This window comes from Corythoichthys intestinalis, chromosome 14 (genome assembly GCF_030265065.1).
Source record: "Corythoichthys intestinalis isolate RoL2023-P3 chromosome 14, ASM3026506v1, whole genome shotgun sequence".
In the NCBI taxonomy this organism is placed as follows: Eukaryota; Metazoa; Chordata; class Actinopteri; order Syngnathiformes; family Syngnathidae; genus Corythoichthys; species Corythoichthys intestinalis.
In genome coordinates, this window is record NC_080408.1 from 9,046,776 (window position 1) to 9,059,674 (window position 12,899).

Genomic DNA, 12,899 nt, shown 5'->3' on the forward strand with positions numbered 1-12,899 from the left:
ATGCCATGCTGCCTCCTTCGCCCTCTTCGAAAAAGAGTGATATTAAATGTTTTTTTTTCGGCCAGCAAAAGCAGCAGCAGCCACTGTAAGTGATGTAAAAAGACGGCAATGTTGTAGAGGTGGGAAACACACCACTAATTTTGCTACTGAAAGTCTGCCCTGCATCAGAGTTAGCATAACATTAAACTGTGTAAACTTGCTAACCTGCAAAACTCCAGTAGGAAACTGCTCAGAGAGGTGTCGTCCTATATGCGTTTACAACTGTTAACATTAATTAAACTGTGAGAAATGTAATGAATTGTGCTGGAAATGATAGAACCAGATAATGTGAGCAAGAAGCTGCTTAAAGAGAGAATTCCCAATTCTGGTTAGTCAATTTTCAGTTGTATTTCATTTATGGAAGTGAATGAAGGTTTGAATCGAACGGTACATCACCTGAACCAACTCACATAAAAATTAGTATAAGTCAAATACAGATTTATTTTGCATTGATCACTTAGCCTATCAATTAAGTAGGTTCATATTCTTGAGAAATGTAGCCCTGACTCCTGTTCACCCAATCTGTTTGGTTTTATTAATGTCCTCTCCCCAGCAAAAAGTGTGCATGCATGTTATGTTGTTATATCGTCCCTACCAATGTTGAGATCAAACCTACACCCTTGGACTTATTGTACTTTTGTTTTATGTGATGCACATCATGGCGGAGCTTTAAATCTTGTTGTACTCTGCACAAAGTAAATAAATGCTATCTATTCTATTCTATTACTGCAGCTCTACCAAACCATAATTCTAACCCTACCCTAGTTCTGATTGCAGCAGTTAAATTGAACCTTGACCTTCATTATAAACGTGAATCCATGATAGCTACTCCTAACACCTCAATGGTTGAAGTAATCTGACCCTTTAGCCAGATTGCCGGAATCACGCCAGCCGAACTGCCGGACCCGTGCTGGCGCAGCTCCAACGACCCAGGCCGGCGGGATCCCAACAACCCAGCCAAAAGGCCAAACTCCGCGCGTCTTAACCCCTTGTCTGACCCAATTTTAAAAGCTGGAAAAAGGCTTAGAAGCACAAGTTGACAATTTATTCAGGTTGACAGTGATCATACAGCACAGAGGGACCCAGGCAAGGATTCAGGTTCACCATATCACAAGTCAACAAAACGTTCCCGAGATAAAATGGCAACGATTAGTTAAACATTCAGTCTTTTTGAAAGTTCTCGCGGGGCGGGCTGTGGGCAGTAGAAGGGTGTGTTTGGGCGTTGTTTAGGATTATTGTTTCTTTGTGGATTGGACAGGAGGATTCGGGAGTTACTGTTGCCAGGGCAACAAGGGTTGTGGATTTTGCAACCTCAGCGTCAAAGGGTCTCTTGGAGTCTTATCAGTTGTGTTATCAGTTGGATATCGGGCATTCTCCGGTGTTCCTTGTATAGGGAGGGGGCGTCCCGCCATTTGTTCTGGACTGATTGTGAGAGTTGGTGGTGCAGACGTGGGCTTGTCAGCGTCTATCTTGTTCAGCCAGTTGCATGACACACATGTTGGGCTTCCGTGATAAGAAGGCGTCATGTATCTCTTATGCCCTATATTCTGCTTGTTTACCTTAAACTATGGTAAAAGTGCTATTTATTTATATTATGTGTGTCAGAGTAATACAAACAGTCGATTGGTAAATACGAGAAAAGATACTATTCCCTGATTTATTATCTTAAGTGTGTTAGAATAATACCAACAGTTAGACGGTGCCTACGAGAAATGGTACTATCTCCTTCATGGTCAACTTCTAAACCGTAAGGTTAAACTTAAAGTGGTCTTGACTCTTGTTCTAATCATACCTAAGACTAACCCTCATCCATTCCATTAACCCTGATTCAAATCCTGCCATAGACTTGACACCATTCTTAAAAGTTCTAAACATTTATAGTTTAAAAAAAGAAATGCCATTATGAAACATGGTAGAATCCATTTGAGTGATGCATGCTTCTTCGCATGAATATAAAGCATTCAGCGTTCAAACGTGTCCATTAACAAAAGAACACAGCATAAATACAAATGTCCTCTCTTGCTGTGATGCTGTAACCCACTAACAACACAGGTGAGTGAGGGCAACCTGATGCTTCTATTTAACTTCATCAAGCTCCATTAACGAGTGCTTTCATGCACATAACTGCCGCGTTATTCTGTGCTGTACTTGCCAGGATATTGCGTAATTTTTCCGATAGATAAGGCACGGATGTCAAAGGTATTTTTGTGAATATACGAACATAACAATTGTAGTCGTGAGTTATGAGTGAGTATATTGTCATTGCCAGCGAGGGGATAACTGTGATGCTTTGTTTAAATGAACACATTTGAAAATGAAATTGTTGAGTCACTGTTATTTGTGCTCACATAATAAGCTTGCATGGCCTTTTCAGACTACCATCAGCTGTCTGGATATCTTTAAAAAAAAAAAAAAAAAAATTATACAGGTTTTAGAGCCAAGCACAAACTTTAGCATAAAACATAATTTTTGTATATTCTTGTTAAACAAGACAAAACACAGTTTGTATGTGTTTTGATGACTGCAAATCATTTGTATGTCAGTTGGAACATGGTCAACTATTCAACTATACAGTGGGGCAAATAAGTATTTAGTCAACCACCAATTGTGCAAGTTCTCCTACTTGAAAAGATTAGAGAGGCCTGTAATTGTCAACATGGGTAAACCTCAACCACGAGAGACAGAATGTGGGAAAAATACAGAAACACATCTGGATCTGGGCTCCATGCAAGATCTCACCCCGTGGCGCCAAAATGATAACAAGAACGGTGAGCAAAAATCCCAGAACCACACGGGGGGACCTACTGAATGACCTACAGAGAGCTGGGACCACAGTAACAAAGGCTACTATCAGTAACAAAATGCGCCGCCAGGGACTCAAATCCTGCACTGCCAGTCGTGTCCCCCTGCTCAAAAAAGTACACGTCCAGGCCCGTCTGCGGTTCGCTAGAGAGCATTTGGATGATTCAGAAGAGGACTGGGAGAATGTGCTATGGTCAGATGAAACCAAAATAGAACTTTTTGGTAGAAACATAGGTTCTCGTGTTTGGAGGAGAAAGAATACTGAATTGGATCTGAAGAACACCATACCCACTCTGAAGCATGGGGGTGGGAAACATCATGCTTTGGGACAATCACAACTTATTTAGGTTGAATTCAGATGTTACTATTGCCTCAGCATGTCTTGCCGGCTACGTGGCCCTTGTCGATGTTAGATTGAAATGTTACATTAAAAAAAACACGTAAAAGGTGATTTTTGTTTTTTGAATTAATGCAGAAATATCTAAATTACTACTTTTTTGCCCAAAAAACAGGCAGTTGGCCGAAAATTACCTGATTATTTGACTGTCAAGTTACGCTACTGTGTATGGATACAACATGGCGGCCATCACGAAACAAAGAACTTTTTAAGTTGAAAATTCTTGGAGATGCATCCCGGAATTTCTATAGACATAAACATAGAACTTTCTAGATTCTTGGTTAAAAGCAAAAAAAGGGCAGTTACAGTGCCTTGCAAAAGTATTCGGCCCCCTTGAATCTTGCAACCTTTCACCACATTTCAGGCTTCAAACATAAAGATATAAAATTTAATTTTTTTGTCAAGAATCAACAACAAGTGGGACACAATCGTGAAGTGGAACAACATTTATTGGATAATTTAAACTTTTTTAACAAATAAAAAACTGAAAAGTGGGGCGTGCAATATTATTCGGCCCCTTTACTTTCAGTGCAGCAAACTCACTCCAGAAGTTCAGTGAGGATCTCTGAATGATCCAATGTTGTCCTAAATGACCGATGATGATAAACAGAATCCACCTGTGTGTAATCAAGTCTCCGTATAAATGCACCTGCTCTGTGATAGTCTCAGGGTTCTATTTAAAGTGCAGAGAGCATTATGAAAACCAAGGAACACACCAGGCAGGTCCGAGATACTGTTGTGGAGAAGTTTAAAGCCGGATTTGGATACAAAAAGATTTCCCAAGCTTTAAACATCTCAAGGAGCACTGTGCAAGCCATCATATTGAAATGGAAGGAGCATCAGACCACTGCAAATCTACCAAGACCCGGCCGTCCTTCCAAACTTTCTTCTCAAACAAGGGGAAAACTGATCAGAGATGCAGCCAAGAGGCCCATGATCACTCTTGATGAACTGCAGAGATCTACAGCTGAGGTGGGAGAGTCTGTCCATAGGACAACAATCAGTCGTGCACTGCACAAATCTGGCCTTTATGGAAGAGTGGCAAGAAGAAAGCCATTTCTCAAAGATATCCATAAAAAGTCTTGTTTAAAGTTTGCCACAAGCCACCTGGGAGACACACCAAACATGTGGAAGAAGGTGCTCTGGTCAGATGAAACCAAAATTGAACTTTTTGGCCACAATGCAAAACGATATGTTTGGCGTAAAAGCAACACAGCTCATCACCCTGAACACACCATCCCCACTGTCAAACATGGTGGTGGCAGCATCATGGTTTGGGCCTACTTTTCTTCAGCAGGGACAGGGAAGATGGTTAAAATTGACGGGAAGATGGATGCAGCCAAATACAGGAACATTCTGGAAGAAAACCTGTTGGTATCTGCACAAGACCTGAAACTGGGACGGAGATTTATCTTCCAACAGGACAATGATCCAAAACATAAAGCCAAATCTATAATGGAATGGTTCAAAAATAAACGTATCCAGGTGTTAGAATGGCCAAGTCAAAGTCCAGACCTGAATCCAATCGAGAATCTGTGGAAAGAGCTGAAGACTGCTGTTCACAAACACTCTCCATCCAACCTCACTGAGCTCAAGCTGTTTTGCAAGGAAGAATGGGCAAGAATGTCAGTCTCTCGATGTGCAAAACTGATAGAAACATACCCCAAGCGACTTGCAGCTGTAATTGGAGCAAAAGGTGGCGCTACAAAGTATTAACGCAAGGGGGCGAATAATATTGCACGCCCCACTTTTCAGTTTTTTATTTGTTAAAAAAGTTTAAATTATCCAATAAATTTTGTTCCACTTCACGATTGTGTCCCACTTGTTGTTGATTCTTGACAAAAAATTAAAATTTTATATCTTTATGTTTGAAGCCTGAAATGTGGCGAAAGGTTGCAAGGTTCAAGTGGGCCGAATAGTTTTGCAAGGCACTGTATCATTCATTTTACGTAAATACTGTATTTCAAGCTAAAATTACGCTATTGTGTAATCCAACGTGACGGCCATCACAACACAAAGAGCGTTTTAAGTGAAAAATTATTGAAAATAAATACGTACATCCTGGAATTTCCATAGATATAAACATAGAACATTCTAGATTCTTGGTTAAAAGCAAAAAACGGGCAGTTATCATTCATTTTATTTACATATTTCAAGTTAAAGTTATGCAAATTTTATTCCCATGCTTTTTTCACATTTGAAAGTGCATGCACGGGGATATTTTTTTATATAATAATTAGGGCTGTCAAAATTATCGCGTTAACGCGCGGTAATTAATTTTTTAAATTAATCACGTTAAAATATTTGACGCAATTAACGCACATGTCCCGCTCAGACAGTATTCTGCCTTTTGGCAAGTTTTACAGTAAGGCTTTTTGTGCTAACAGCGAACTCTTGTGGTCGCTTTGCGACATGGTTTATTGTTGTCTTGCCAGTTCAATATGGCTGCAGGACGTCTCGGGCTGACGCCTACGTTGTAATGTTGTACTTATATGATCCTTGGACAAGATTTGTCCGTAAGTATGGTTGTTGTAAACAATGCACATATTATGTTAGTAAGCGTAATGTTATATTTTTTGTATGAGATGCTTTTTGTTTATGTTTTGTGAACCTGTATAGCGTGCTAAGCTAACGTTGTTGCTAATGCAATGCTTGTGTACTTTTTTTTGGTAGTTTTACGACGGTCTAAAGAGGACAATGGTTTGAGGCCATTTTATTAATAAATCAGATGAAAAAGAAAGAAGTCTGATTATTATGGCGTCGTCCACTAGCTGTCTAGCTTTGGAAAAAGTAGACGCTTCGGAGTGAGGACAGCATAGACAGATTTAAATGACAGTAGAGTGAAATGCCCACTACAGTCCTTATATACCGTATGTTGAATGTATATATCCATCTTGTGTCTTATCTTTCCATTCCAACAATTTATTTTACAGAATATATATATAATTTACAGAAAAATATGTCATATTTTATAAATGGTTTGAATTGCGATTAATTGCGATTAATTACGATTAATTAATTTTTAAGCTGTAATTAACTCGATTAAAAATTGTAATCGTTTGACAGCCCTAATAATAATTACTTTAAATCCTCGACCAAATCACTCGAGACACTCCTGCCTACTTGTATGCAGTTTAACATTTGTCCCTTTTCTACCTAAATCCGGCATTTGAACGCAGTATATTTGAGTTTATCACAGTGAAAGCCAGACGCTGTGCCTGGGTCGGGCCCCAATGGGATGGCGTGGCGCAATGTTTGTGGTGAAATCTATGGTTAGGTATCCTAGGAATGTCATAAGTACATCAAATATTCATTAAAACACAGTTTTAGGCGGTAAATATAAATCAATCATATTGAAAACCAACTATCATGTAGTTTGTCATTCTATCAGGTTAGAATTATAGTTTTAAACCACTCTTGTGGACAATGAGTATGTTATAGTAACAGAGCCATTACTGATTGTTGCTACACTGCAGAACATGGAAGTAATTCCTAGTCGTGTTATTATACTGCTTAATCAATAATATTATTAAAATAAAGCAGTCTATGTGGTATCCATGAATCCCTTGCAACCATTTTTTTCTCCATCAGTTTACGCACTCTTACCTATTTAATGCGTTAGCTGATCACTAGTGTTCCTGCTCTGCGGGCAAGAAAGGAATTATCGATCTTTTCGGGCTGGGTGGCGTGACGTTGATGCTCGTTGCAGATTATCCCGCTATTGTTTGGTGCAAAAGAGCCAGGTTTTGAATCTCCATCAAACTACATTTCAATGAAAGATTCATTTCATCTCAACATTGATTTAAATAAACGCAAGTGCAAGAATGTTCATTGCTAATGACAGGAACAGGACCTTTTCTTCACAACACAAAAGGAAGATATTGACTTAAACTAATCGTCTTTCTTTTCTCCCCTTCCTGTTAATGAGAGTACGCTATCAGCCTGATTTGAACCTGATGTGTTATGACGACATTGAAAACTCCCCTGCTGGTGTTCATTACAGCGGCACTTTGCAATAAGAGTGACCCGACTCGCAGGTTTGAACAAGCTATTGTGAAGTAACCTTGTTCATGTCGGATGTGAAAAATCTTTGGGTGAGATGCACTTAAAGAGATGCTTCAACATGAGGTTTTAAAATTTGTCTACCTTTGTTGAGTGTGTGTGATTGCTTATTGAATAATCGATAGCCATAGTAACTCATCATTGAAATGAAAACTAGACACATTTTAAAGTGTCTTCATATGAAGCACACTAAATCATAAATCATATATTTGTGTGGATTAAAATTTTAAATAGTAAGAATTACAGCTGAGCAATTTGGCCCTGAAAAGGATTACATTTTTCTCCCCCAATTGTTTGATCTATAATGTTTTCACAATTTTGTTGTTATATACAGTGGGGCAAATAAGTATTTAGTCAACCACTAATTGTGCAAGTTCTCCCACTTGAAAATATTAGAGAGGCCTGTAATTGTCAACATGGGTAAACCTCAACCATGAGAGACAGAATGTGGAAAAAAGAAAAAAAAAATCACGTTGTTTGATTTTTAAAGAATTTATTTGCAAATCATGGTGTAAAATAAGTATTTGGTCAATACTAAAAGTTAATCCCAATACTTTGTTATGTACCCTTTGTTGGTAATAACGGAGGCCAAACGTTTTCTGTAACTCTTCACAAGCTTTTCACACACTGTTGCTGGTATTTTGGCCCATTCCTCCATGCAGATCTCCTCTAGAGCAGTGATGTTTTGGGGCTGTCGTTGGACAACACAGACTTTCAACTCCCTCCACAGATTTTCTATGGGGTTGAGATCTGGAGACTGACTGGGCCACTCCAAGACCTTGAAATGCTTCTTACGAAGCCACTCCTTTGTTGCCCGGGCTGTGTGTTTGGGATCATTGTCATGCTGAAAGACCCAGCCACGTCTCATCTTCAATGCCCTTGCTGATGGAAGGAGATTTTCACTCAGAATCTCTCGATACATGGCCCCATTCATTCTCTCCTTTACACAGATCAGTCGTCCTGGTCCCTTTGCAGAAAAACAGCCCCAAAGCATGATGTTTCCACCCCCATGCTTCACAGTGGGTATGGTGTTTTTCGGATGCAATTCAGTATTCTTTCTCCTCCAAACACGAGAACCTGTGTTTCTACCAAAAAGTTCTATTTTGGTTTCATCTGACCATAACACATTCTCCCAGTCCTCTTCTGGATCATCCAAATGCTCTCTTGGGAAACGCAGACGGGCCTGGATGTGTACTTTCTTCAGAAGGGGGACACGTCTGGCAGTGCAGGATTTGAGTCCCTGGCGGCGCATTGTGTTACTGATAGTAGCCTTTGTTACTGTGGTCCCAGCTCTCTGTAGGTCATTCAGTAGGTCCCCCCGTGTGGTTCTGGGATTTTTGCTCGCCGTTCTTGTTATCATTTTGACGCCACGGGGTGAGATCTTGCATGGAGCCCCAAATCCGGGGAGCTTATCAGTGGTCTTGTATGTCTTCCATTTTCTAATAAATGCTCCCACAGTTGATTTCTTCACACCAAGCGTTTTACCTATTGCAGATTCAGTCTTCCCAGGCTGGTGCAGGTCTACAATTTTGTCTCTGGTGTCCTTCGACAGCTCTTTGGTCTTGGCCATAGCGGAGTTTGGAGTGTGACTGACTGAATTTGTGGACAGGTGTCTTTTATACCGATAATGAGTTAAAACAGGTGCCGTTAATACAGGTAATGAGTGGAGCCTTGTTAGACCTCGTTAGAAGAAGTTAGACGTCTTTGACAGCCAGATATCTTGCCTGTTTGTAGGTGACCAAATACTTATCTTTCAATCTAATTTGGAAATAAATTCTTTAAAAATCAAACAATGTGATTTTCTGTCTCTCATGGTTGAGGTTTACCCATGTTGACAATTACAGGCCTCTAATCTTTTCAAGTAGAACTTGCACAATTGGTGGTCGACTAAATACTTATTTGCCCCACTGTATATTAGGGGTGTGACATTATATATTAGGGGTGTTACAATATATCAAAAAGGGAATATACAGATATCCTTCACTACTTCGTGCTTCTAACTTTGCGGCGTCAGTCCATCGCGGATTTTTTTTTCGAGTTCGGTGCGGCTGATTTGTCGATTTTTTTGGGTTAATAGGTGTTAGGGTGTGCTGGGAAGTGGACCCCAAAGCAGACAAGGGTGGCTGTGGTGATTTTCTAAAGTTTATTTGAGCACACGTCGCAGCACCGCACGTGCACTTGGCGTGTAGCTGGCAGGGGTTGACAGGAGGTCAATCAGGCGTCGGTACAATTCTGGGAGCAGGCACGGGGAATCCTTGGACGGAACAAGAGGTCTGATTAGCCGGGTAAGAATTGATGTGGTAAATACCTGAAAGCTGGACTTCACTGACGGGATAGCTGAAAGTTTGGTCTGGCGACGAGCGGCAACAACGAGCTGGCCTATAAAGGCGGCTGATTTCGATGGCTTGCAGCTGTCGGCGTCTTCCCCCGTCTGGTCTCCAGCCTGCAATCAAGGAGCCCTAATAATAGGTAACACTTTATTTGACAGCGGCGTCATAAGACTGCCATTAGACCATCATAATTTTGACATGACATTATCATGAGCATTAATGAATGCTTATGACAGATGTCATTAAGTGTCATCCGGCAAATTATGTCACTAACTCCATTCCCATGTCCAGTTCTGATCTTTTACATCCATTCAAAAGTGAGATAATTAGCCAGATTACACAAAATGATGTCTGTCTTAAGCATTCATCTATGCTCATGGCAGTGTCATGTCATAATTATGATGGTCTTATGACAGTCTTATGGCGCCACTGTCAAATAAAGTGTTACCAAATTCCACGACTCGCAATTAATGACAACTAGAACAGTAACTGAAGAAATAATTAGCACAGATCATGAATTTTGATTGTTATTTAAATCTGTAGCGCTGCAATGCATGGTAGGAGGCATGTTGGATGACAAGAGTATTGACAGCAGAGGTTGATTGTAGAGATGTCCCGATCGATTGGGTCCGATCACGTCATTTTCAAAGTATCGGAATCGGCAAAAAAATATCGGCCATGCCTTTTTTTTAATATATACTGTATATATATATTTTTTAAATTAAATCGTTTTCTAACTGTATTTAATGTTACAGACATAATATGTTACACTCATCCAGAGTCTTTAGTTTAGGGTTAAGGTAGGGTTATCAAATTTATCACGAAAACGGCGGTAATTCATTTTTTAAAATAAAAGTATCACGTTAAAATAATGCATGCGACCCACTCATGCATTGTCGCGCTCAATCTGTAATGGCGCCATTTTGCCTATATAGAGAGATAAAAGGCAGCGTAAAATGAGTAAGGTGAATTTTGGCAGCCTTTGGAGACTTTATTTAGTTGGCTAAAGCCTTACAATCCCGCACCCTATGATTAGAAATATCATGGGAAGCAATGTGGGGAAGCAAGGTAGCAATTGATCTTTTTCCTATCACCTTAAGTTATTTCCCAATGCAGAGAAGATACATCAATTGGTAGCACTACGCACAGTCATGGTTCCACTTCCCATCATGCATTTGGGCATGCCTACAGTATCATTTACTGAATTTACAAATACACAAGATGGCAATATTTAGTCACAATATACAAAGTCACAAGTCTTTCTATCCGTGGATCCCTCTCACAGAAAGAATGTTAATAATGTAAATGCCATCTTGAGGATTTATTGTCATAATAAACAAATACAGTACTTATGTACTGTATGTTGAGTGCATATATCCGTCCGAGTTTTATTCATTTTTTTCTTAATGCATTGCCAAAATGTATATGATCGGGAAAAATTATCGGGAATGATTGGAATTGAATCGGGAGCACAAAAAAAAAAAGCAATCGGATAGGGAAATATCAGGATCGGCAGATACTCAAACTAAAACGATCGGGATCGGATCGGGAGCAAAAAAACATGATCGGAACAACGCTAGTTGATTGTCTCCCCCAAGAAAACAGTGATGGCCAAATGAAGCTTCTTGAAGCAATGAAGCTTTCAATAATGTCTACATTAGTTCACACACCTGGTAAGAATTGTCTTGATGAGAAGCGTTGCTCTCATCTCGTCAGTGTTAGCTCACTGACTGCCATTGACCGTGCGACACATCCAATTCATATTGACTGAATTGGACGTCTAGCACCTTCAATGGCACTGAAACCAGAACATTCACAGCCAATCTTATGGACATTTACAGGTAACTTCCTGTTCATTTTAGGGCATTTGCAGGTTACTTTCAGTTGATTTTGAGTCGCTTCCAATTCATTTTTTTAGAACCTTGCTTTTCAATAACCCAAAACCAACAGGAAGTGACCTGTAAATGCCCCAAAATCAACACGAACTGGCCCGTAAATGTCCCAAAATGAGCTCATGGCCTGGCATTGGCTGTCACTGATGGCTGTAGACGTCCAATCCGTTTGAACTGGGATAGATGGCAGCAAATGAATGAATGAATGTTCACATCAGAGGATGAAAATAGCTTGTTTTTCTGTTTATCAGTTGTTTTGTAGAATATATTAAAATGATTTCCTGATCAATGTATTGTTAATTGTTGTATTGTGAAATTGTTATCGTGAACCTTGTACCAAAAATCGTATCGTGAAGTACTCAGAGGTTCCCACACATAATTTACAGTGGTATAAAAAAGTATCTGAACCTTTTGGAATTTCTCACATTTCTGCATAAAATGACTATCAAATGTGATCTGATCTTTGTCAAAATCGCACAGATGAAAAAACAGTGCTTTGACTAAAACCACCCAAATATTTATAGGTTTTCATATTTTAATGAGGATAGTATGCAAACGATGACAAAAGGGGGAAAAATAAGTAAGTGAACCATCACATTAAAAATTTTTTGGCCCCCCTTTTGGCAGCAATAACTTCAACCAGACGCTTCCTGTAGCTGCAGATCAGTCTGGCACATCAATCAGGACTAATCTTGGCCCATTCTTGTCAACAAAACTTCTGTAGTTCAGTCATATTCCTGGGATGTCTGGCATGAATCGCTGTCTTTAGGTTATGCTACAGCATCTTACTTGGGGTCAAGTCTGGACTTTGACCAAATCATGATGCTCCCTCCACCAGGCTTCACGGTAGGGATGAGGTGTTGATGTTGGTGAGCTGTTTAATTTTTCCTCCACACATGACGTTGTGTGTTCCTCCCAAACAATTCAACTTTGGTTTCATCAGTCCACAAAATATTTTGCCGAAAGGTCTGTGGAGTGTCCACGTGTCTTTTTGTGATTTTTTTTTTCTTTAGTCAGCAGTGGCTTTCTCCATGGAGTCCTTCCATTAACACCATTCTTGGCCATAGTTTTACATATAGTTGATGTGTGCACAGAGATATTGGACTATGCCAATTATTTCGGTAAGTCTTTAGCGGAGACTCTAGGGTTCTTTTTTAACTCTCTGAGTATTCTGCGCGGAACTCTTGGGATCTTCTTTGGTGGACGGCAACTCATTGGGAGAGAAGCAACAGTGCCAAACTCTCTCCATTTGTAGACAACTTCTCTGACTGTCAATTGATGAACATCCAGACTTTAAGAGATGGTTTCGTATCCTTTCCCAGCTTTATTCATATCAAAAATCCTTGATCGCAGGTCTTCAGACAGCTCTTTTGACTG